General features: G+C 45.4%; 1 protein-coding gene across 4 annotated transcripts in view; it reads left to right on the top strand.

Annotated features, from left to right (window-relative positions):
- UBE3D (ubiquitin protein ligase E3D) overlaps positions 1-25,542 on the top strand; it is a 101,669-nt gene that overhangs the window by 59,067 nt on the left and 17,060 nt on the right. The window lies entirely within an intron of this gene.

Genomic DNA, 25,542 nt, shown 5'->3' with positions numbered 1-25,542 from the left:
AGACTAAAAAAACACCTTCAAGTCACATTTTTCCCTTCCACAGTTAGCAAATGCACTTTCAGCTCAGTTTTTTCCCCAAAGCAGTAGCTAGTGACTTCTTCAATTAATCACAGGCTTCTGCTCCTTCTGGGTGTCCTGGGGATATATTCCATTAGGAGATTTTGTTCGTATTTAAAAGAATTATAGTTCATATCCTCTCTAGAATTATCTATTTTATAAATATTTTTATTTCTTAACACTAGATCCTGTTGCTCCCACAAAAATGCATTTGTGAAGTTCATGTTTTGTAATTCTAAAAAGCTACTGAGTTGGGCTTGATTCACACTATATGGCAAGCATCCCTGCCTCTTAAGCATTGGCGTTTGCAGAATTTAACGCCATAAAGTGGGACATGCATTTATAAGCATGTTCTTGGGAGTCCCAAGTGACCACAGTTAATTGATAAGCAACAGATGCATGTTTACAAATGCAGTTACCTAATTGTTATGTTGGAAGATGGGAAGGAATTTCTTCCCCCACCCTTCTTGTAGCAAACTGGTGGCTGGGGGTGTGAAATGGTTGATTTTGTGGGTTGGATCCAGCTTCAGTTAGTTGAACTTTATGGGGCTTAAGACAAGTCTTGAGTAACTTGACCCACTAATTTCAATGGGATGAATTGAGCGGATATACCTTTGGCAGAAGGCATCTTCCTTCCTCCTGTTCTTTGTTCATGGCACGCTAATTGTGCTGGTGTCATTTAATTGGGAGATGCCTCTGAGTACAAGCAAATAATTTCAACAGCTATCAGGCTTTCTGGAGGTGGAAAAAGTATAAATGCGCAATCTCTTCTTTTGTATAGTGCAAGTATACCACTACGCATTCAGTATATGAGATAATCTAGGATTTTAAAAACCTACAAACATCCTTTCGTTTACAGTGGTCCCTTACAACTTAGGTTCCTGCACCCACACTTCGGTCAGCTATTTCATCCCAATCAATTTTATTAGGAAATGAAATGCGGTTTTGACAGAGAACGCCTGCTGCCTCGATTGCAGAGCTGCTCTTGCTGCTGTGCAATAAGGATCCTCCATACAAAACATGTGGTAAGGCACAAGATCCGTCTAGCCCCTGAACTGGCTACTCCAACCAACATGGCTGATGGACCCAACTCCAGTCTTCTCCAACCTTGTGCCCTCCAGATGTGCCGCACTACAGCTCCTCCCCAGCCACCATTGGCCATGATTTCTTTGGATGATGCTGTAGGCCAGCCTTCCCACATGTTTTGGACTACAACTTGGATTGATTCTTGACCATTGGCCATGCTGGCTGGGGCTGATGGGAATTGAAGTCCAAAGCATCTGGAGGGCACTAGGTTGAGGTAAGCTGCTCTAGCCCAATGTAACTGGAAGGCACCAGGTTGGAGACAGCTGGCCTATTCTAACTTCAAGCAGTTCTCTCAGATGTCGAGTCTGGCCCAGTCCTATTCAGCATTCCCCAACCCAGTGTCCTCCAGATGTTTTGAACTACAACTTCCACCATCCCTGACCACTATGCTGGCTGGGACTGATGGGAGTTGAAGTCCAAAACAACTGGACAGCATTAGGTTGGAGAAGGCTGTATTATTTGGTTTCCTTTTAAATTGGAAATCATAGGGACTTAACCTGGGACAGTGATGCATGCCAAACATGTGAGCTATAGCTTCTTCCTGTGTAACTCCTTCCTGGAACCCTGAGCCTATTGATGGTAGTGCAACTCTGCCAGCTCAAAGGAGAATGTGCATATAAACTCCTTGATCTTTCTCATTCCTCGCTTGTAGAGACTCTAGTCAGCAGTAGGTGGTGGCGGCATGAAGATCATTGTTAACCAATGTTGGGTAAAGGCATTAAACCAGAGCTTTCAGACTTTTCAAGGCAGGCGTGAGACTGGCCTCTTTAATGTCATTCTTAAAAAAAAAATTGAAAGAAAGAAAGAAAAAATGAATTAGGAACTCTAGTAGCTGGTTAAAGCAGGCTCTTTTTCATCTTTCCTTTTGAAAATACTACAAACAGTGTAAGTGATTTAACATCTTCAGTCTGCTATGAAAAGGAATGAGATGCTTATAGTTCTTGATTACACTGTGCAGTTATTAAGATGGTACAATATTTTATGCTTGGCTAAGTATAGATTTTGAATAAAAGATTTTAATTATACTGAATAAATGTTGGAGAAAGTTCTCCAGTTGCATTTCATTAATGCTTCATGCTTCTAGCAATGAACTAATTTAATTTTACTCCTGCTGCTAAAGGTCTGTGTGGGTGTGTGTCCCCACCCATGTTCTTAATTGAAAATGTAGATCAGTTAGAACATAAACGCAAAGGAAATGATACATTTGTAACTACTTGTACTTACACTTTGCTGGGTGTTTCTTGGTGCCAGTGGATATAGTACAATGTATAGTGAGCTTCTGATCACATCCCAATCAAATACAAATGCCTATTTTTTCTGACTGATTCAGCTACATGACTTACACATCCATACTCTTACTTCTCTTCTCTGTCAGCCGATTTACAAATATTTACACTAACAAACAAACACATGGAATTTAAATCTAGTTGACTGAGGGTAGTACTTTCAGGGCAAAATCCTGTGCGTGTCTAGATAGAAAAGTCCTATCATTCCAAATGGGCATGCTGCCGCAGGCTTTGAAAGTGGGGTCACAAATGTGATGATACAGGGTCATTCCCAGAGATATTGCACAAAAAAGATGTCTTCCCCCATCTTCAGGGGTATTTCCTCCCCACACACAATGACCTCCTGAATGTGGCAAACTTTGGCTAGATTGGACGTTTGGTCCAGCCCTGCTCTTAATTATCCCATAAAATTACCCATGATATACCGCTTAGAGATATATTTTTAGATATGGACAGTGGTATATAAATCTATTAAATAGACAAACAAATGATGGGCTGTAATCACTGATTTCTCTTTCTCCCGTAGTGGTCTGGTTGTATTATTATATTGCTTTTGTTGCCTGTATTTTAAACTTTATTTCAAAATAAAATGCCATGTTTAAAAATATAGCAGTGTATGAAATATATTAAAAGTTACTTTAGGAAAAGCAAGCAGTAAGCTAGACCCTCCTAAAAGTTTGGTGACAGCAAGCTTCTCAAAGTTAATTTAGAAATGCCTGCACACCCTTAAATTTCAGATCCCCTGCCTCATGGTGGTTTCCCTCATCAAACAAGAACAAACCCTGGCTTGGTTCTGGCTTGTTTGGAGAGCAACAAGCCCTGGTCTGGATGCTAAACAAACCATGGATGGAGAGCTCCTGGCTTGTTTAGCTGCCCGCACTGGCAGGAGGAGGAGCCAAGCTGGAGTGACTGAGAAGCATGCAGCAGCACACTTGCTGACTCACAGTAATCCAGAATTCAAAAAATGTGTGGCTTACCGTGACATCTGAGTTGTGTTTCAGGGCTTCTCCACACGGAGCTTTTATCCTGCTATTGGGATTGGTTACTCACAGAAGTTTGCAGGTCCTTTACATGATGTCGTCAACCTCCAAGGTGTCTCCAGCACTAAATGACCTTTATTCCGTTTTTTTAAAGATCAGAGATAATGAGCTATCAAATTACAGCGCTTGAGTTCCCTCCTGAAAAGAGGAAAACCCACAATAAGAGGCGCTAGACCACAGTGCCATCTAGCAGCTGTATAATGAAACATATGGAAGACACAGATAAGGGGGAAAAGGAGAGGGAAAAGGAAGTGCGTATAAAGGGAGTCTGTTGTGATCCTGCATTTAAAATGGAAGCAGAAAGCCCCATTTTAAATGTGGGATTTCAAGCTGGTATAGAGATGCTCTCAATTTCCCAATGATCTATGTAATAAGTGTTGAGGAGGTGAACATAGCACATTGGAAGATGCTGCATATGAAGCTGCCTATGATCTGTGTTTCTGTTTCCCGCCTCTTCTGTGAGAGAGGTTTGGCCTACCATAAGAAATAAAATGTGGCCCTAGAATGCTACCGAGGTAGACAGGACTGTACCTTTTCAGACTGTGGGGGTTGTGAGGGTAAATCCAATAACAATTGGAGAGAGCAACATTGTTTGCAAAATGGTTATGGCAGAAACAAGACCAGAAAAGTATTAAGAGCCAAAATGCAAGCTTTGCGTTTCTATAACAAATGAGAACAATTTGTCCCTAAAATCCATCTGTTTTTCCTTCCAGTTTTTTGGAAATGCTTTGTGTGACCTACTTGAGTGACTATGAAAAATGATTTTGCCATCCCTTAGTGACAGGGCAAGCTCGAGGAAGAGTTCCAAAGTCTCTTGTCATAGGTAGTTCTAATAGGATGAGTATTAATTAATCTCAGGCTGCTAATGTCTCACCTCTTCAGCATCTATATTTGTCTTCCTGGTGTGCATCACTTGCTAATTATAGGTAACTTTTTAAGAGAACAATTTCTTAAGGGTAGACTAATATGGAAATGTGTGCATTCAAGAGAACTTTTCAAGTCAGAGGCACAGAAATGGTTAAGGATAACCTATATGTTGAAAATTAATGAAGAGAACCTGAGCACATGATTTCTAGGACAGATGCTACTGTGAAGTGATAAAATCATTACTGTGGTCCTTTATGGTAGCTCCGTTGTTCCGACACTAGTGCAACAGGAAAAAGTGGCGTTTTGCCATGGTGCTAGTTATGTTGTGCAAGCATTGGTTTACATTAGCACAACTTCATTAGCACTAGCATTGGGACAACACTGGATACTACCCTATACTCCCTGATTATGGCTGTGTTCAAGTGGGATTGTTACTCCGATTCCCTCTCATGCTTCCTCTTCCTCAGCAAACCACGAGTTGTTGTTTGGAGGGAGAACGCTAACTTCATGTACGTGGTAATATAAATTGTGGTGGCAAGAACAGAGTCAGCCAAGATGTATTTCTTGATAGATGCATTTATAGATTGCTTTTCTCTCTTTTGCCTCAGCAACCTAAGTAAGACCCTTAAGGTAATAGGGTGGGCAAAAATTGAAAAGTTGAGGCTAGGTGTGCCATTAGCAATAAGTTTGGTGGTTCTATACAATTGTTAAGTGTATTATTTATAACCTAGATGCATATAGGGATGTACGGACTGTGTAAAATCCGCTCCGTCTGTGTTTTGCGGATTGTCAGACACCTTTCATTCTGTCGTCTGCTCGCAGACGGATGTGAATTTTTTTCCGTCATGCAGAAAAATACACAAATAATTACGTAAATATTTACATAAGTATTTACGTAATTTACCTCAGTACATAATATTGTCCCCCATTCCATCCAACGTTTCCTCAGCAGAAACTTAAGCATTTTTCTACGGATTTATATGCCTAAATTTTGGGAAAGTAAAAAAATCACCGGAAAGTCCACGGATTCCACATGGCATGAGGGGGGTGCTCCGTAGTAGATTCCGCAGGTTGGATTCTTAGAAATCCGAGCTCATTTAAATCTGTCTCAAATTTCTCCAGCATCCCTAGGTGCATAGGAAGCTGCCTTATACTGAGCCAGACCCTTGGTCCATCTAGCCCGGTATTGTCAGCACTGACCGACAGCAGCTCTCCAGGGTTCCAGGCAGGATTCTTTCCTAGCCCTACCTGGAGATTCTGGGGATTGAACAAGCGACCTTCTGCATGCCAAGCAGGTGCTCTGCCACTGAGCTACAGGCCCCTCCCCCTAACGGTTGCATGTAATCTCTGTCCATGTGAAAAAAGGTGTTTTATGTTTTCCTTTTGCAGTCTCACTTTAGACTGATACATTATTTTAGAATAAGACGTGGCAAGGCTGGGACATCCTGGTGTCCTGTCTCTAAGGCATTTGAAATGTAATGCTGGCATCTAGGACTCCGACTATTTTCTTCCTTCTCCATAGGACTTGTCTCCTAAAGTAAAACAAACTGGTGATGGTGCCTACAGATTTGAAATGTTTTCTCCTGTTGTATCTGGTGCCGTAACGTATTTACTTGGAGCAAGTCTTACCGATTTCAATGGATTCTTCATGTTACTGTCTGTTAGGATCACAGCTTACAAGGTTCAAAACAGCAATAACGTTTTAATCGCTGAAGAAGCTATTGGCGTGTGTAATGAAGACAAGCCCCAATTTTATCAATATGTGTGAATTAGAGCTTTGTTAGTACAGTGCTTAAGAGAACATGTGGCAATGAGACTTCTAACACAATTCAAAAAAGTTGTTGCTGCTAGTTGTTGCTACTGGTTGTTGATTCTCAGCATTTCTACGTGAGGCTGTTAATCCTCTGTATCTACTTTTGGTTCGTTGCAGAATTGAGACCCTAGCACTGTGCTATAGCAGAATAGCATGAATGTACAAGCGGAAATGGCGCTTTCTTTTGCTTTCACAATTAAATGCTGCATTTTCCCTGCTCTAAAAAAACTTGCTGAAAGTGCTGGCTAGGCACAGAAACAAAACTGGAGGGTCACGATGTCTTCTAAAGAACATCTGTAAACAACCATGAGTTGTTTAATGAGTTAAACAACCATGAGTTGTTTAATTAATAATGAGCGCACACTAAATGCCTCATGTAGAAAAGCCCTCCATGTCAGGAGCCCCAGGTAACAAATGGATGCCTTTTAGGGCCTGCGGAGGTGCAGATATCTAACCAGTCCCTTGATGGAGAAAATCATCTGGTATATCAAACTTACTTACTTTATTTATTTAATCCATTTCTTACCTGCCCTTCAAGATCATGGTCTTCCTAGTGTGACTTACAACATAAAAACAATGCAACGTATTAATAAAATCGTATACATTATGAACAATTTTAAATAAAACCAGTTTCCATCAAATACAATTTCAACATATCTGTCATCAGCAGATAACATAACAATTTCAGTTAAAAGCCAGGGATAACAGATGACTCTTTAAACCCTTTTAAACGCAGCCACAGATGGGGCCAGCCCCATTTCTCTTGGGAGGGAATGCTGTTGGGGTCACAACTGAGAAGGCCCAATCTAGTGCCTGCCAACCTTACTGAACTTGGTGGCGGGCCAGTGAACAGGGTCTCCAGAGATAACCTGAAAACGTCGTTGTTGTTCAGTCGTTCCGTCGTGTCTGACTCTTCGTGACCCCATGTACCATAGCACGCCAGGCCTTCCTGTCCTGCGCTCTCTCCCGGAGCATGCTCAAGTCCATATTCATTGCATCAGTGATGCTATCTAGCCATCTCATCCTCTGCCGTCCCCTTCTCCTTTTGCCTTCAGTCTTTCCCAGCATCAGGGTCTTTCCCAGAGAGTTTTCTCTTCGCATTAGGTGGCCAAAATATTCGAGCTTCAGCTTCAGTATCTGTCCTTCCAATGAGCACTCAGGGTTGATTTCCTTTAGTATGGACTGGTTTGACCTCCTTGCAGTCTAGGGGACTCGTAAGAGTCTTCTCCAGCACCACAGTTCGAAAGCATCAATTCTTTGGCACGCAGCCTTCCTTATAGTCCAGCTCTCACAGCCGTACGTTACTACTGGGAAAACCATAGCTTTGATTAGACGAACCTTTGTCAGCAAGGTGATGTCTCTGCTTCTGACTATGCTGTCTAGGTTTGCCATAGCTTTCCTCCCAAGGAGCAAGCGTCTTTTAATTTCATGGCTACAGTCACCGTCTGCAGTGATCTTGGAGCCCAAGAAAATAAAATCTGTCACTGCTTCCATTTCTTCCCCTTCCATATGCCAGGAAGCGATGGGGCCAGATGCCATGATCTTCGTTTTTTTAATGTTGAGTTTCAAACCAGCTTTTGCACTCTCCTCTTTCACCCTCAACAAGAGGCTCTTTAGATCCTCTTCGCTTTCTGCCATTAGGGTGGTATCATCTGCGTATCTGAGGTGGTTGATAATTCTCCCAGCAATCTTAATTACGACCTGTGATTCATCCAACCCGGCGTTTCTCATGATGTACTCTGCATATAATTTAAATAAGCAGGGCGACAATATGCAGCCTTGTCGTACTCCTTTCCCAATTTTGAACCACTCGGTTGTTCCATGTCCGGTTCTTACTGTTGCTTCTTGACCCTCGTACAGGTTTCTCAGGAGACAGGTAAGGTGGTCTGGTACCCCCATCTCTTTCAGAATTTGCCACAGTTCGTTGTGATCCACACAATGAAAGGCTTAGCGTAGTCAATGAAGCAGAAATAGACGTTTTTCTGGAATTCTCTTGCTTTCTCCATGATCCAGTGATAGTTGGCGACTTGATCTCTAGTTCCTCTGCTTCTTCGAAACCCAGCTTGTACTTCCAGTAGTTCTCGGTTCGCATACTGCTGAAGTCTAGCTTGTAGGATTTTGAGCATCACCTTGCTGGCATGTGAAATGAGCACAATTGTACGGTAGTTTGAACACTCTTTGGCATTGCCCTTCTTTGGAATTGGGATGTAAACTGACCTTTTCCAGTCTTGTGGCCACTGTTGAGTGTTCCAAATTTGTTGGCATATTGAGTGCAGCACTTTAACAGCATCATCTTTTAGGATTTTAAATAGCTCAGCTGGAAGACTGTCATCTCCGCTAGCTTTGTTGTTACTAATGCTTCCTAAGGCCCACTTGACTTCACTCTCTAGGATGTCCGGCTCAAGTTCAGTGACCGCACTATCATGGCTATCAGGGACATTCAGATCTTTCGTGTATAGTTCTTCTGTGTATTCTTTCCACCTCTTCTTAATCTCATCTGCTTCTGTTAGGTCCCTGCCTTCTTTGTCCTTTATCATGCCTGTCTTTGCACAAAACGCTCCCTTGAGATCTCCGATTTTCTTGAAGAGATCTCTAGTCTTTCCCATTCTCTTGTTTTCCTCCATTTCCTTGCATTGTTCATTTATAAGGCCTTCTTGTCTCTCCTTGCTATTCTCTGGAACTCTGCATTCAGTTGGCTATATCTTCCCCCTTTCTCCCTTGCTCTTCACTTCCCTTCTTTCCTCAGCTACTTGTAAAGCCTCCTCAGACAGCCACTTTGCTTTCTTGCATTTCTTTTTCTTTGGGATGAATTTAGTTGCTGCCTCCTGAACAGTGTTATGGACCTCCGTCCATAGTTCCTCAGGCACTCTGTCTATCAGGTCTAATCCTTTAAATCTATTCCTCACCTCTACTGTATATTCATAAGGGGTATGATTTAGGTCATACCTGAATGGTTTAATGGTTTTCCCTACGTTCTTCAATTTAAGCCAAAATTTTGCAAGAAGCAGCTCATGATCTGTGCCACAGTCAGCTCCAGGTCTTGTTATTACTGACTGTATAGAGCTTCTCCATCTTTGGCTGCAAAGGACATAATCAATCTGATTTCGATATTGACCATCTTGTGATGTCCATGTGTAGAGTCGCCTCTTGTGCTGTTGGAAAAGAGTGTTTGCTATGATCAGCGTGTTCTCTTGGCAAAACTCTATTAGCCTTTGTCCTGCTTCATTTTGTACACCAAGGCCATGCTTGCCTGTTATCCTGGTGATTTCTTGACTTCCTACTTTAGCATTCCAATCCCCTATGATGAAGAGGACATCTTTTTTTGGTGTTAGTTCTAGAAGGTGTTGTAGGTCTTCATAGCTGATCAACCTCAGCTTCTTCGGCCTCAGTGGTTGGGGCATAGACTTGAATTACTGTGATGTTGAATGGTTTGCCTTGGATTCGTACTGAGATCATTCTATCGTTTTTAAGATTGTACCTCAGTACTGCTTTTCCCACCCTTTTGTTGACTATGAGTGCTACTCCATTTCTTCTAAGGGATTCTTACTGCCTTGTTGTGGCGAAGGGGCTTGCGTAACTCAGTGAAGCCATAAGCTATGCCGTGCAGGGCCACCCAAGACGGACGGGTCATGGCAGAGAGTTCTGACAAAATGTGGTCCACTGGAGAAGGAAATGGCAACCCACTCCAGTATTCTTGCCAGGAAAACCCCATGAAAACATAGGCAGGTACATATAGGTTCTTCAAATAGCAGCTTTCTGCTGCTCTTCCAATTTATGTATGTATTTATTTATACCCCATCTTTGCTCTGGAGAATGCAAGGCAGCTAACAACAAACTTACTTGTTTTTAATGCTGGGTTTTAATTAAGATTTAGTTTTTAAACTGGATTTTATTGTTGTTTAAAACGCCTTGAGTGTCATTTTTTGGCGGAAAATTGGATACAAATTAAATAAGGATAAAACCATAACTAACTCTTTAAAACAACCCCTACAATATAACATTAAAGCATTAAAAAAGTAGCAAAAAGTAACAGAAATCAGCAGTAAAAATGTATTCAAAAACCAGAGACGGTTTAAAACCAAATTCCAAGACGGTGTTATGCCTGTTAAAATACTACAACACAGGCCATAATACCCCCTTTCTCTTTTATTGAAAGATAGAAGAAACCATTCTGCTTTGTCATCTGCTCCAAGGGCAACCAAAATAGAAGGCGGCAGAAAAATGAAAAGCAGAAGAGCTGGTAACTTGTGAGGGAGCCAGTGGAGCATTAGTTAATTTTGTCTTTCCAAACTGCTCACACACACACACATGCCTTGAGTTACAATCTTCTTTTTGTCTACTGCAGTTTAGACCACTTCATATAGAAAGCATGTGCTGCTATGTTTGCTTCATTAGCTGTGGCTTGCAGATCTTTGTGGTAATTGCCATACTACAAAAGCAAACAGCAGCTGGTGTTGACTAGGAGAATCTGTAATTTGGGGGGGGCAGGGTTGAAGTGTGTGTGTGTGTGTATATATATATATATATATATATATATTTGAGAGAGAGAGAGAGAGAGAGAGAGAGAGAGTTAATTACTATAGAACACTTTTGAGCCAACAGGTTGGCTACAGGCAGCTTTCTTAGAGTCAACCCCAGTGGCCAAACCTAGGCATGCCTACATCTGAGGTGAAAAATAAAAAATGACACTCCACCGCTGTTCATTTTGTAAAATATTGCTCAGAAACGGAAGGTGAAGGCAGTAAAATGGTGCTCCCTTCTCTGTAATCTGTCACCTCATGTGATTGTCTGCCTTGCTTCATGGTAAGGCCAGCTTTGTATAGGCCTGTATGCACTTTTCTGTAGGTCTTTCTCACTCATGCTCTGAGGATGATTTCTGAGGAAAAAAGGTTATAAGCTGACTGTAAGGAATATTACATGCACACACAGTAAATTGTAGTTTATTAAGCTATTACATGCCCATTTAAAAGAAATCTGTTGTTCATTTTCCCATATAACTTAACAAGATTTCATCTAGGGCTCAGCTTCTGAGTCAAATATTATAGTTCTGTTAGTGCAAGCAATTATCCTAAACATTTATTATATCCAGTGTTATCTGATTTTACTATCCATTGTTGACAACTATTATTGTTGTTGCTGTTTACATTTCTACACCACCCCATAGCCGAAGCTTTCTGGGCATTTTACAAAGTTTAAAACATTAAAAGTACAATACGAAAAATTTAAAATATAAAAACACACAAACAGACAGTATTCAGAAAGACAACATATCTAAAAACAACTTTCAGCAATTAGCTAAACCATAAACAATTCCAGGATCAATTAAAACTCATCGCATGCTGCCAGATGCCTGGGAAAAGAGAAGAGTCTTGACCTGGGCTGAAAAAATAACAGTGTTGGTGCCAGGCAGGCCTCATCGGGGAGATCATTCCACAATTGGGGCACCACCATTGTTGCTGTCTTCCAAGCCTCCTTTGGAGTAGGCACCCGGAGGATGACCTTAGATGTTGAGTGTAGTGTACGGCTATGTTTGAACCAGGAGAGGCACTTCATCGGGTATTGTGGTCCCGAGCTGTGTAAGGCATTATAGGTTAAAACCAGCACCTTGAATTGGGCTTGGAAACAAATAGGAAGCCTATTTATTTATTTATTTATTTATTTATTTGATTTCTTAATCACCCATCTGGCCGGTCACCTGGCCACTTTGGGCAATGTACAATGGTATAATTTAAAACTGTAAAATTATACATTAAAACATTATTTAAAAATACCCTAACCCACCCCAAACGCCTGCCTGAATAACCAAGTTTTCAGCGCATGGTGGAAGCTCATTAAAGAGGGGGCATGATGGAGCTCCCTAGGGAGGGAGTTCCACAGAGTGGGGGCCACCATAGAGAAGGCCCTCTCCCTCATCCTCACCAGCCTAGCCGTCCTGGCTGTTGGGACAGAGAGAAGGCCATCCGAGGCTGATCTTGTTAAGCGGCCTGTCTGGTATTGCTGGAGGCACTCCTTGAGATAGGTTGGGCCGGAACCGCATAGAGTTTTAAAGGTTAAAACCAACACCTTGAATTTGGCCCAGAAAACAACTGGTAACCAGTGCAACTCCTTCAGCACCGGTGTGATGTGATCCCACCAGCAGCTGCCTTTAATCAGGTGAGCTGCCGTGTTCTGCACAAGCTGCAGCTTCCGAACCGTCTTCAAGGGTAATCCCATGTACAGCGCATTACAGTAGTCTAGACGAGAGGAGACCAGGGCATGTACTGCCGATGGGAGCAGATGGTCAGGAAGGTAGGGGCGCAGCCGCCATATCAGATGGAGTTGGTACAATGCTGTCCGGCTCACAGCTGACACCTGAGCCTCCATGGACAGCTGGGAGTCTAAAATGACCCCCAGGCTGCGGACCTGGACTTTCAAGGGTAGCTGTACCCCATTCAACACCAGGTCAGCATCCCCCAACCTCCTCTTGTCTCCCACCAAAAGTACCTCGGTCTTGTCAGGGTTCAGCTTCAGCTTATTCCTCCCCATCCAGCCACTTACCATCGCCAGACATTTAGACAGGGATCCTACGGCCAACCCTGGTGAAGATTTGAATGAGAGATAGAGCTGCGTGGCATCCACATACTGATGACACCACACCCCAAACCTCCTGATGATAGCCCTGCGGCTTCACATAGATTTTAATAGCATCAGGGAAAGGATGGAACCCTGTGGCACCCCACATGTGAGTGGCCGCAGGTCTGACACCTCCTCTCCCAGTGCTACCCTCTGGTACCTGCCAGACAGGAAGGACCAGAACCACCGTAATACAATGTCTCCGGTGCCCATCCTCTCCAGGCGGTCCAGGAGGATACCGTGGTCAGTGGTATCAAAAGTAGGGATGGCGGAGAATTTCTCCACGAATCTCTGGGACGCCGAATGCCAACGCATTCGGCCCCCCGAAATTGGCGGTGAAATTCTCCGCCCCCCCCCCCCGGGATGGGACTTACCTCCCTTGAATGTCCCTCTCGGTGGCAGGTCATGGCGGCGTTTCGGCGGGGGCGGCGGCCAGTCTTCCGACCGGCTGCCGCCACCATTACAAAATAAAGTAAAAAAACCCCAACAACATGTGATAGGCTACGTAGCAATTTACGTAGCCTATCACGGCTAGATTTCCAAAGTCAGCCGTGATAGGCTACGTAAATCGTTACGTAGCCTATCACGGGTGTGTGTGTGTGTGTTTTTTACATTTTCTTTTTTATTTCGCGGCCGGGGAGACGGGGCGCTTCTCCCTGGCCTGAATTTCGGCCGGGCGAGGCGGGGCGCCTCCCCCCCCGGCCTGAATTTCAGCTGGGCGAGGCGGGGCACCTCCTCCACCGGCCTGAACTTCGGGGAGAGAACCGAAGCGCCTCCCCCCCACCGTGAAGCAAGCTGCGGGACCAGGTAAGGGACTTTCGTCCATCCCTAATCAAGGTGACTTAAGCCACTGATCCACTGAGAGGTCGAGGAGAACAAGGAAGGAGCATTCACCCCTATCCAATGCCCTCCTCATATCATCCACCAAAGCGACCAAGGCCGTTTCTGTCCCATGCCCAGGCCTGAAGCCTGATTGGAATGGATCTAGATAATTGGCTTCTTCCAAGTATGCCTTCAGCTACATCGCCACCACCCGCTCATTGATCTTGCCCCAAAATGGCAGATCCGAGACTGGGCAAAAGTTGTTCAAAACTTGGGGATCCAAGGAGGGCTTCTTTAAGAGCGGTCTTATCACTGCCTCCTTGAGGGCTGATGGCATCACTCCCTCCTCAAGGGAGGCATTCACCACCACCCTGATCCCCTCACCCAATCTCTCTCTGCAGCTCATAATGAGCCAAGATGGGCAAGGATCAAGTAAGCAGGTGGTCGGCTTTACAGATGAAAGCACCTTGTCCACTTCATCAGAAGGAAGAAGCTGGAACCGATCCCACAAAACCGGTTTGCCACAGGCTGCCTCCCGCTCGCTAACTGTATCCAAGGCGCACAGGAGATCACATTCCTGATTAGGGATGTACGAAACTCACCTTTTTGCGGATTGATTCGCGGGGGGGGAGGCGCTCTATCCCTCCCCCCGGAATCCTCGACGGGGGGGGGAGGTGATCCGGTCCTCCCCCCCAGAATCCTGGCCGGCTCCGCTCCGCTCCACGGCCAGGCCGCAGAGCAGCCAGCCAGGGCCATCCGCAGCCGGATTTCCAGCCAAGGACGTGCTGGTGTGGACACAAATGGTGGCCGCCATAGCAGCTGCCATTTGCATCCAGCCAGGCTGCCGTGATAGGCTACGTAAGTATTTACGCAGCCTATCACGGCTAACCCCCCAAAAAAAACCAGCATACGCAAATGGCGGCGGCTATGGCAGCCGCCATTGGCGTTCCCTATTTTTCACCATTCTAGCCTACGTAAATATTTACGTAGGCTATTATGGCGAAAAAGGGAACGCAAATAGCGTAGTGGGCGCTATTTGCGTTCCTTTATTTTTCGCTGTTCTAGCCTATGTAAATATTTACGTAAATATTTACGTAAGATAAATCGGCGAAAAATAGGGAACGCAAATGGCGGCCACTGTAGCCGCCGCCATTTGTGTACGCTGGGGGGGGTTGGGGGGGGTTAGCCGTGATAGGCTACGTAAATTCTTACATAGCCTATCATGGCTGCGAGGATGGCAATGGCAGCGGCAGCAGCCCTGCCATGGCCGGCCAGGAAACCAGCTGCCGGAGCCGCCGCCGCCGCCAGAACCACCGCCTCCACCCCAGGTAAGTGCCATCCCGGGGGATTCTGCGGGGGGGCGGGGGGGCAGGAGGCCGTTCTGCCACGGATTCCAGGGGGCCGGATTCTAAAGAATCCAGCCTCACTGGAATCTGTGGCAGAATTCTCTGCCATCCCTACTCCTGATCTGATCAATTCTGCAAAGTGCCTTGCCAAGGGCTCACAGGAGGCTTTAGAATGCTCCAGTGGTTCCGGAGCAACTGGACCAACCAGGCTCCAGACCACTTGGAACAGCACTTTGCGGACGCAATAGAGGCAGCATAGTATTCCTTTTTTGCTGCCTTCATCGCCACGTGATAGGTTGAAGATACAGCTCTAGCCCGTGTCTGATCGTCTTTGGAGCAAGACTTCCGCCACCGGCACCCTAGCCATCTCACCTCCTGTTTCAGGGCTTGTAACCACGGATTGAACCATGGTGCAGTTCGAACCCTGTTCAGGGGGAAAGGGCGTTTCGGAGCCACCCGATCTAATGCCCCAGTGATTGCAGCATTCCAGCCACCCACCAGGGCCTCGACCGAGTGGCCATTTGCGTGCTCCAGAGAATCCCCAAGCACGTTCAGGAATCCATTCGGATCCATATGATGCCTGGGGTGGACCATTTTAATGGGTCCTCCACCGCTGCAGAGGGGTTGTGGAACCGAGAAGTCCAATGTCACCAGGTAGTGATCTGACCATGACAAGGGGGTGGTGGATATACCCCAACTTCCAGATCACTCCCCGCTTCTCCAGAAACAAATACAAGGTCTAGTCTGTGACTGGCTACATGGGTGGGCCCAGTTAGAATAGGGTACAGCTCCCAGGAAGCTATGGTCTCCATGAAGTCCCGAGGTGGCCCCGTGAGAATGGCTTCTGAATGTACATTGATGTCCCCCAACACCAATAAGTTAGGGGACTGCACATGCACATCAGAGACCACCTCAAGCACCTCAGCCAGGGAGTCAGTCATGCAGCGGGGTGGATGGTACATGAGCAGAATCCCCAGACTGCCCTTCGGGCCCAACCTCCAGTACATGCACTCAGCAACCTTGGTCTCCCGGAGACCAATGCAAGCGGGCCAGAGTAGGTCTTATATGTGCAGACTTTCTGGTTCCCATTATCAGTTGTCCACCACATTTTGCAGGAGCTGCGGCTTCTGAACCATCTTCAAAGGGAGCCCCACATAGAGCACATTGCAGTAATCTAACTTGGAGGTTACCAGAGCATAGACAACTGAAGCTAGGTTATCCCTGTCCAGTTAGGGGCATAGCTGGGCCACCAACTGAAGTTGGTAGAAGGCAGTCCTTGCCACTGAGGCCACCTGAGCCTCAAGCAACAAGGATGGTTCTAGGAGAATCCTCAAACTATGAACCTGCTCCTTCAGGGGGAGTGCAGTCCCATCCAGAACAGGTTGAGCACCCTCCATCCAGTCAGCAGAACCACCAACCAACATCATCTCAGTCTTGTCTGGATTGAGTTTCAGTTTATTAGCCCTAGAAGTGTACATTTGTGCACACTCTAATGAGATGGGGCAAAGCAGTGGGTAAATAAAGAAACTTTAGCACAAGCAAAATTGTGCTTAATAATCCAAATACCCATCCCATCAAAAGCAGTGTAGTCGGGTGGCATTTCGATGCACATTGTGATGATCATCCAATTTTTGCCTGCGGTTCCAAAAAGCAAGGATATCCAGTGCATACTGCAGAGTTTCTGTGGATATTTGAGCCCATGGAGTAGAAAAGAAGGGCACGTTTTGCAGACATCTCTACTTCAAAGTAATAATGCCCACCTCAAGAAGCCTTTTAACATATTTTTGAATTGATTTCTTGTCATCCAGCCTGAGAATTAAAGTCAATAGCAATTTGTATTTGTCTCTCCTGGCAAGCCTACCTTTCCTTCTGAAGCTTGGTCAGGCCTTGGCATGCTTATATTAACATTAGCCAAAAAAAAGTGAGTTCAAATAAACACATGTACCCATTGATCTTTGAAGGAATACCATTCTCAGCTTTGCGTTTACCTCTGCTTCATATCAACTGCCTAGGGTAATATTACAAAACTAATACCCTTGGATAGTTTTAACGAAAGAGGCTGTCTTGATTTATTTTGAAACAAGAAAATGATATTGTTAGAGTAAAGCAACATACTTGTGATAAGTTGTCTGAACCAGTGAGGGGTGACAGACAAAAGGGAACTTGTTTTCTTCCTCCATAAGTTTCTTCTTGTAACTAACTACTCTCTGATGTAGATTGCTTCCCTCCCTCCCTCCCTCCTCCTTCATTGGTAGTAAGTGTCCCTTTGCTTGAACAGTACAACTGTAATGGCTGCACTCAACCTTTACTTCAGAGGCTATTTGTTTTCCCCAGGTAAAATCCAACCTAAGTCTTACTTAGAGTAGACCCATTGAAATGAATGGGACTTAAGTTAGTCAGCATTAACTTAAGCTTCTTTCATTTCAGTGGGTTTACTCTAAGTAGGACTTAGGTTGTATTTTACTTATCAACTCCCAATATAATGCTGTTTGCTTTTGAAATAGTAGTGTGTGTGTTTCTTTCTATAGCACCTGCCTTGTACCAGTTACACTTTGCAACTACACAGCTGTCATTTACCAAACAAATATAACTCTAACAGAGTTAGACCATTGGCTCATCAACCCTAGTACTGTTTGCTCCGACTGGCTGGAGGTCTCAGAAGTTTCAAGGCAGAGCTCTTACCCAGCCAGGGCCCTCATCAAAGACAGGCATAATAGTCAGGCACCTGCCGAGGGCAGCATCTCAGTAGTTGCCCATTGACAGTTGCCGCCTGGAGTTGCTCGTGTTCACCATTGCAAACTACTTGTTTACCTGCCTCTCACTCTCAGACAGACAACATTGGTGGTGAAACGGAGGAGAAGTAAATTCCACTGCCTACTTGCTTACTGGCTCCCTGCCTGTCAAGCAAGCAAGCGGGAGCAACAATAAGGAGCAATAGCACCTGGTGACGATGGCAGTGAGAAGGTACTCTGAGTCATGACCTCTCCACGAGTCTGTAAAGCCGTTGTCTGAATCCTCTCTCAAATACTCTCTGATCCTAATCCTACTCCAGAGATCTAATTTAGCATGGTGTTGAAGAATATGAGCTTGGGAACCTCCTGGTTCAGATCTCAATTTAGTCAACTTACTGGGAATTCTTGAGGTCAAGCTAGAAATTACATAGGCGATACATGTAACAGTCTCCTGTCTGTGATTTTTTAAATATTTATATTATATAATGAAAAGCAACTGTGGGATACTGTAGTTGAGAGCAGAGACATGATGGCATCTGTATCCATAACAGTGGGAGGAAAAGCATTGGGGGTGGGGGGATTTGAGCAGGAAAATTGTCAGAGGGGAAAGGTACATCCAATACACCCACCATTTCTCTGCTCAGAACGGGCAGGCTTCTGCTGCTGCGTTTCATTTAAAAGTGAACGGCCAGGAGATTGTTACATACATCTACTTTTTCCCTTAGTCAAGGAAGAAGGGAGTACATGAATCTATGGCAAAATTAAGAGGAAAATATTCAGAGTGCTGCAGAAGACAGATTTTATTTTTAGGAAATAGCCTGACACTTTTCAAGCTTTTCAGCTCTTTTTAAAGGGTATTTTCGTTTTGCAACTCTCTGGAACAAGTTATAAATGGACGATACTCTTAAAGAAGAGGTGTGAAGCTCAAAACATGTACAGTCATTTTCTAAAACAAAATCAATTGTCCATATCCCCTTTGGGAGGTCTTAAACAAGTTGCTATTTCTCAACCTCATTCCCTTCCCCCTTCCTTCTCCCCGGGGGTGTCTCCATGACAACGGAAGGAGAAGCCAATGGTGGCTTACCCAGATCTTTCAAGGAGCCAGCTTTGGTCCACGCAGGGCTACACGAATGAGTGCACCGCACCATTCTAAGTCCCTTCACAGGAACATACTTCTGGGTCGGGTGGGGGGATTGGAGTGATGTCATCAGACTAACAGGGTCTGCTCAACCAATGCGAGAGGCTTCCCTCCCCTGCAATGCAAAAGGCTTCCCCCATCCTTCCTTACAGCTGACAAAGCTGCGAATGATCAAAACTTTTCATTAATTACTGCAAAGCAAACATTAAAGAAATACAGGCACAGCCTTCTTTCTCCCCTGAAGCTCCCGATGCTGTGAACAATCAAAGCTTTGAAGCTTTGCATTAATTACTCTCTTACAGCTAAGAAAGCAGCTTCAACATAGTGCTTCGAAGCTAGGGATGGCGGAGAATTTTTCCCCGAAACTTCGGGGGGCCGAGCGCCAACGTGTTCGGCCCCCCGAACAAGTTTCGGGGAGAAATTCTGTGCACCCCCCCGCCCCCCGCACACCCCCCCGGGACGGGACTTACCTTTGCCGAATGTCCCTCCCGGCGGCGGGTCCGGCCGGTGGTTCGGCGGGTGTTCGTCCGGGGTGGGGGCGGCAGCCGGTCTTTTGACCGGCTGCCGCCGCCGCCATTGCAATAAAAAAAAAAAAAAAAAAACGCCCCCGTGATAGGCTACGTGACGATTAACGTAGCCTATCATGGCTAGATTTGCAAAGTCAGCCGTGATAGGCTACGTAAATCGTCACGTAGCCTATCACGGGTGACTTTAAAAAAAAAAGCGCGTACGGATAATGGCGGCCCCCATAGGGAGCCACCATTCCCGTTCCTTATTTGGTCGCTGTAGTCTACGTAAAGATTTACGTAGACTACGGCGAAAATAAGGGCAACGCTATTTGCGTTACCCTTATTTTCGCCGTAATCTACGTAAAGATTTACGTAGACTACAGCGACCAAATAAGGAATGGGAATGGCGGCTCCCTATGGGGGCCGCCATTTGCGTACGTGCTTTTTTTTTTTTCAAAGTCACCCGTGATAGGCTACGTGACGATTAACGTAGCCTATCACGGCTGACTTTGCAGATCTAGCCGTGATAGGCTACGTTAATCGTCACGTAGCCTATTACGGGGGCGTTTTTTTTAAAAAAAAAACTTCTGAGTTCGCGGCCGGGCGAGGCGGGAAGCCTCCCCCCCGGCCTGAATTTCGGCCGGGCAAGGCGGGAAGCCTCCCCCCTGGCCTGAATTTCGGCCGGGCGAGGCGGGAAGCCTCCCCCCACAGTCTGAACTTTGCGGGGGGAGCAGCAAAGCGCCTCCCCCCCACCGCGAACAAGCTTCGAGGACAGGTAAGTGACTTTCGTCCACCCCTATTCACATCCTTTAGGAGAGTTAACCCTCTGAATACTTGAAGCACCATGGCTCCAACCAACCCCCTTTCTAATCCCCTTTCTCCTTTCCACTGAAGCTCCCAATGCTACAAAGGATCGAAGCTGCAAATCAGTTACTTCTGAAAAGCAAGCAAGCAAACATCAAAGACACTCAGCTTTGACATTAAGGCTCCTAAATGTGTTATTTCGATGCATGGGAAACTCGGTAACTTCTGGAGTACGCATTTTGGAAACAAGGCTCATTGACCACAATGGGAGTTAACTTTGAGTAAACACACATATGTTTCTGCTGGGAAAGACAGGGAGGGGAAACACAGTGACGGGAAACCAGCCCCCTTTTAATCTGACACAGCGCAGGGTCGAAGGTGCGAAGTAGTTACTTCCAAATGGCAATAAACCAAACAACAGAGAATCGCAGCTTCAAGATAGCACTTTACAGCCTTTAGGGAATTAGTGGTTTAAAATGTGCTGTTTTGATTGAGGGGGATCTTTGTAAATTCGGAAGTGCACATTCAGGAGACAAGCCTCGTTGACCACAATGGGAGTTACTTCTGAGTAGACACTAATTGGTTTGTGCTGGCAAACACAGGGATGGAAAATACAGGGACAGGAAACACCCCTTGACCGGAGTCATGGGGAAAGGCACAGCCCTGGGCATGGCTAGCATACTCAAGGTAAATGTGGGGGTTGGGGCACACAACAACTACACCGCGGAGAATCCAACCTAAAGAAAGGAATCAGACTTAAAATAGTCTCAGGAAATCTGTTTTTTTCTGCAAAAAGCTCCAGGTTACTGGGCCATAACGTTATGTGCCCCAAACGACCTAGAAACGGAGCCAGCTTGCAGCAAATCGACCGTGGAGACACTCCCCAAATCCCCAAGCTTGTAATATTGGAATGATACTAGCCCACCTTTATAGCACTGTAAGGATTATCAAGTGCCTTGGGAACTTAAGAAATGCACAAAATAAATATGAAATATCTATATTATATATTGGACCACCACAAGCAGGTTTTGGCATCTTGTAGAAAACTCAGCCCCTTCATCGATCACTGCCTTGTTGTGGCGAAGGGGCTTGCGTAACTCAGTGAAGCCATAAGCTATGCTGTGCAGGGCCACCCAAGACAGACAGGTCATGGCGGAGAGTTCTGACAAAATGTGGTCCACTGGAGAAGGAAATGACAACCCACTCCAGTATTCTTGCCAAGAAAACCCCATGGAACGTATCACAAGGCTAAAAGATATGGCACCGGAAGATGAGCCCCTCAGGTCGGAAGGTGTCCAAAATACTACTGGGGAAGAGCAGAGGGAATTTCCAAGTAGCGCCAGAAAGAGTGAAGTGGCTGGGCCAAAGCCGAAAGGACACTCAGCTGTGGATGTGTCTGGTGGTGAAAAGAAAGTCCAGTGCTGTAAAGAACAATATTGTTTAGGAACCTGGAATGTAAGATCAATGAATCAAGATAAGCTGGAGGTGGTCAAACATGAGATGGCAAGATTGAACATCGACATCTTGGGTATCAGCAAACTAAAATGGACAAGCATGGGCGAATTTAATTCAGGTGACCATCATATCTACTACTGTGGGCAAGAATCCCTTAGAAGAAATGGAGTAGCACTCATAGTCAATAAAAGGGTGGGAAAAGCAGTACTGGGGTACAATCTCAAAAACGATAGAATGATCTCAGTATGAATCCAAGGCAAACCATTCAACATCACAGTAATTCAAGTCTATGCCCCAACCATTGAGGCCGAAGAAGCTGAGGTTGATCGGTTCTATGAAGACCTACACCTTCTAGAACTAACACCAAAAAAAGATGTCCTCTTCATCATAGGGGATTGGAATGCTAAAGTAGGAAGTCAAGAAATCACCGGGATAACAGGCAAACATGGCCTTGGTGTACAAAATGAAGCAGGACAAAGGCTAATAGAGTTTTGCCAAGAGAACACACTGATCATAGCAAACACTCTTTTTCAACAGCACAAGAGGCGACTCTACATATGGATATCACCAGATGGTCAATATCAAAATCAGATGGATTATGTCCTTTGCAGCCAAAGAAGGAGAAGCTCTATACAGTCAGTAAAAACAAGACCTGGAGCTGACTGTGGCTCAGATCATGAGCTGCTTGTTGCAAAATTTCGGCTGAAATTGAAGAACGTAGGGAAAACCACTAAACCATTCAGTTATGACCTAAATCATATCCCTGATGAATATACAGTGGAGGTGAGGAATAGATTTAAGGGATTAGACCTGATAGACAGAGTGCCTAAGGAACTATGGATGGAGGTCCGTAACATTGTTCAGGAGGCAGCAACTCAATCCATCCCAAAGAAAAAAGAAATGCAAGAAAGCCAAGTGGCTGTCTGATGAGGCTTTACAAGTAGCTGAGGAAAGAAGGGAAGCGAAAAGCAAGGGAGAAAGGGGAAGATATACCCTACTGAATGCAGATTTCCAGAGAATAGCAAGGAGAGACAAGAAGGCCTTCTTAAATGAACAATGCAAAGAAATGGAGGAAAACAAGAGAATGGGAAAGACTAGAGATCTCTTCAAGAAAATCGGAGATCTCAAGGGAACGTTTTGTGCAAAGACGGGCATGATAAAGGACAAAGAAGGCAGGGACCTAACAGAAGCAGATGAGATTAAGAAGAGGTGGCAAGAATACACAGAAGAACTATACAGGAAAGATCTGAATGTCCCTGATAGCCATGAGAGTGCGGTCACTGAACTTGAGCCAGGCAGCCTAGAGAGTGAAGTCAAATGGGCCTTAGGAAGCATTAGTAACAACAAAGCTAGCGGAGATGACAGTCTTCCAGCCGAGCTATTTAAAATCCTAAAAGATGATGCTGTTAAAGTGCTGCACTCAATATGCCAACAAATTTGGAACACTCAGCAGTGGCCACAAGACTGGAAAAGGTCAGTTTACATTCCAGTTCCAAAGAAGGGCACTGCCAAAGAGTGTTCAAACTACCGTACAATTGCGCTCATTTCACATGCCAGCAAGGTGATGCTCAAAATCCTACAAGCTAGGCTTCAGCAGTATGTGAACCAAGAACTACCGGAAGTACAAGCTGGGTTTCGAAGAGGCAGAGGAACTAGAGATCAAATCGCCAACATTCGCTGCATCATGGAGAAAGCGAGAGAATTCCACAGAAACGTCTATATCTGCTTCATTGACTACGCACAAGCCTTTGATTGTGTGGATCACAACAAAATGTGGCAAATTCTGAAAGAGATGGGAGTACCAGACCACCTTACCTGTCTCCTGAGAAACCTGTACAAGGGTCAAGAAGCAACAGTAAGAACCAGACATGGAACAACCGATTGGTTCAAAATTGGGAAAGGAGTATGACAAGGCTGTATATTTTCACCCTGCTTATTTAACTTATATGCAGAGTACATCATGAGAAATACCGGGTTGGATGCATCACAGGTTGGAATTAAGATTGCTGGGAGAATTATCAACCACCTCAGATACGCAGATGATATCACCCTAATGGCAGAAAGTGAAGAGGATCTAAAGAGCCTCTTGTTGAGGGTGAAAGTGGAGAGTGCAAAAGCTGGTTTGAAACTCAACATTAAAAAAATGAAGATCATGGCATCTGGCCCCATCACTTCCTGGCATATGGAAGGGGAAGAAATGGAAGCAGTGACAGATTTTACTTTCTTGGGCTCCAAGATCACCGCAGACGGTGACTGTAGCCATGAAATTAAAAGACGCTTGCTCCTTGGGAGGAAAGCTATGGCAAACCTAGACAGCATAGTAAGAAGCAGAAACATCACCTTGCTGACAAAGGTCCATATAATCAAAGCTATGGTTTTCCCAGTAGTAACGTATGGCTGTGAGAGCTGGACTACAAGGAAGGCTGAGCGCCGAAGAATTGATGCTTTCGAACTGTGGTGCTGGAGAAGAATCTTGAGAGTCCCTTGGACTGCAAGGAGGTCAAATCAGTCCATCCTAAAGGAAATCAACCCTGACTGCTCATTGGAAGGACAGATACTGAAGCTGAAGCTCAAATATTTTGGCCACCTAATGCGAAGAGAAAACTCACTAGAAAAGACCCTGCTAGGGATGTACGAAAGTCACTTACCTTTTCGCGGATTCTGTTCATGGGGGGGGGGGAGGCGATCCGGTCCTCCCCCCCGGAATCCTCGACGGCCGGCTGTGCTCCGCGGCGGCTCCACGGAGCAGCTGGCCAGGCCCAGGCCAGGGCCGTCCGCAGCTGGATTTCCAGCTGCAGAGGGCTCTGGGTAAAAAAAAAAAAAAAGCGTGTATGCAAATGGCGGCGGCTACGCCACCATTTGCGTTCCTTATTTTTTGCCGTCTTAGTCTACGTAAATAGTTACGTAGACTAAGACGAAGAAAAGAAAGGGGAACGCAAATAGTGTACTGGGCGTAAGTCTTTACATAGCCTATCACATCTATGGGGGGGAGAAGAAAAAAAAAACACAGACCGCAGATGGCAGCGGCAGCCTGTTGGAAGACCAGCCACCGCCGCCGAAGCTGCCGCTGGAGCCGCCGTCGTCGTCCGAAACATCCGCCCCAGGTAAGTCTCGTCCCGGGGAGGGATCCGCGGGGGACGAGGGGGTGGCAGGCCATTCTGCGATGGATTTCGGGGGGCCGAATACACTGGCATTCGGCCTCACCGAGATCCGTCGCGGAATTCTCTGACATCCCTACTTGATGCTGGGAAAGATCGAAGGCAAAAGGAGAAGGGGACAGCAGAGGGTAAGATGGCTAGGTAGCATCACCGATGCAATGGATATGAATTTGAGCACACTCTGGGAGAGAGCGGAGGACAGGAAGGCCTGGCATGCTATGGTCCATGGGGTCATGAAGGGTCAGACACGACTTAACGACTGAACAACAAGAAAACTCAGACAATCTACTTCAGTATATAACCATCTATTTTGGACTTTGGGGGGAAAAACCAAACCCATATTGAACAAAAGCCTAAGATATGGTGGTATGAGTTTGGCCCTCGGGGGGGGGGGGGAATCTATAATATTTTGTTTTTGCTAAGTACAAGAAGTGAGAATTGATACCTCTTCCTTGACAAGTTGGGGAAGTGAGAAATTAGAATGAACTGGGGCGATTTGATAGAGAAGCTTACTAACTGCTATAACTTTGAGCACTGCCTATTGTCAGGAAAGCAGATCTGTGAAAAGCTATCTTCCTTTGACAAGTGTGTATTTCTGTATTAGCCTGGTTCTGATATACAATAGCTGTGCTAAAGTTTTGTGGGGGTCAACCCCCCCCCCGAAAAAGTTTTCACACGTTTTGCTGCAAAGTCACAATCTGCCCCACTCACTTGGCAAATTGTTTTCCAAGGAGAAGGGAAAGATCCCATTGTAATTATTGCTGCAGATTGTCCCCTTTGGAGTAGTGGTTGCCTCTTCAGACATTTTTTTCTCTGC

The sequence above is a fragment of the Heloderma suspectum genome, chromosome 1, assembly GCF_057233095.1.
Source record: "Heloderma suspectum isolate Gila_16-S chromosome 1, 16-S_ref, whole genome shotgun sequence".
NCBI classification, from domain to species: domain Eukaryota; kingdom Metazoa; phylum Chordata; class Lepidosauria; order Squamata; family Helodermatidae; genus Heloderma; species Heloderma suspectum.
The sequence above is the reverse complement of the archived record's forward strand: the minus strand, read 5'-3'. Positions and strand labels throughout refer to the sequence as shown.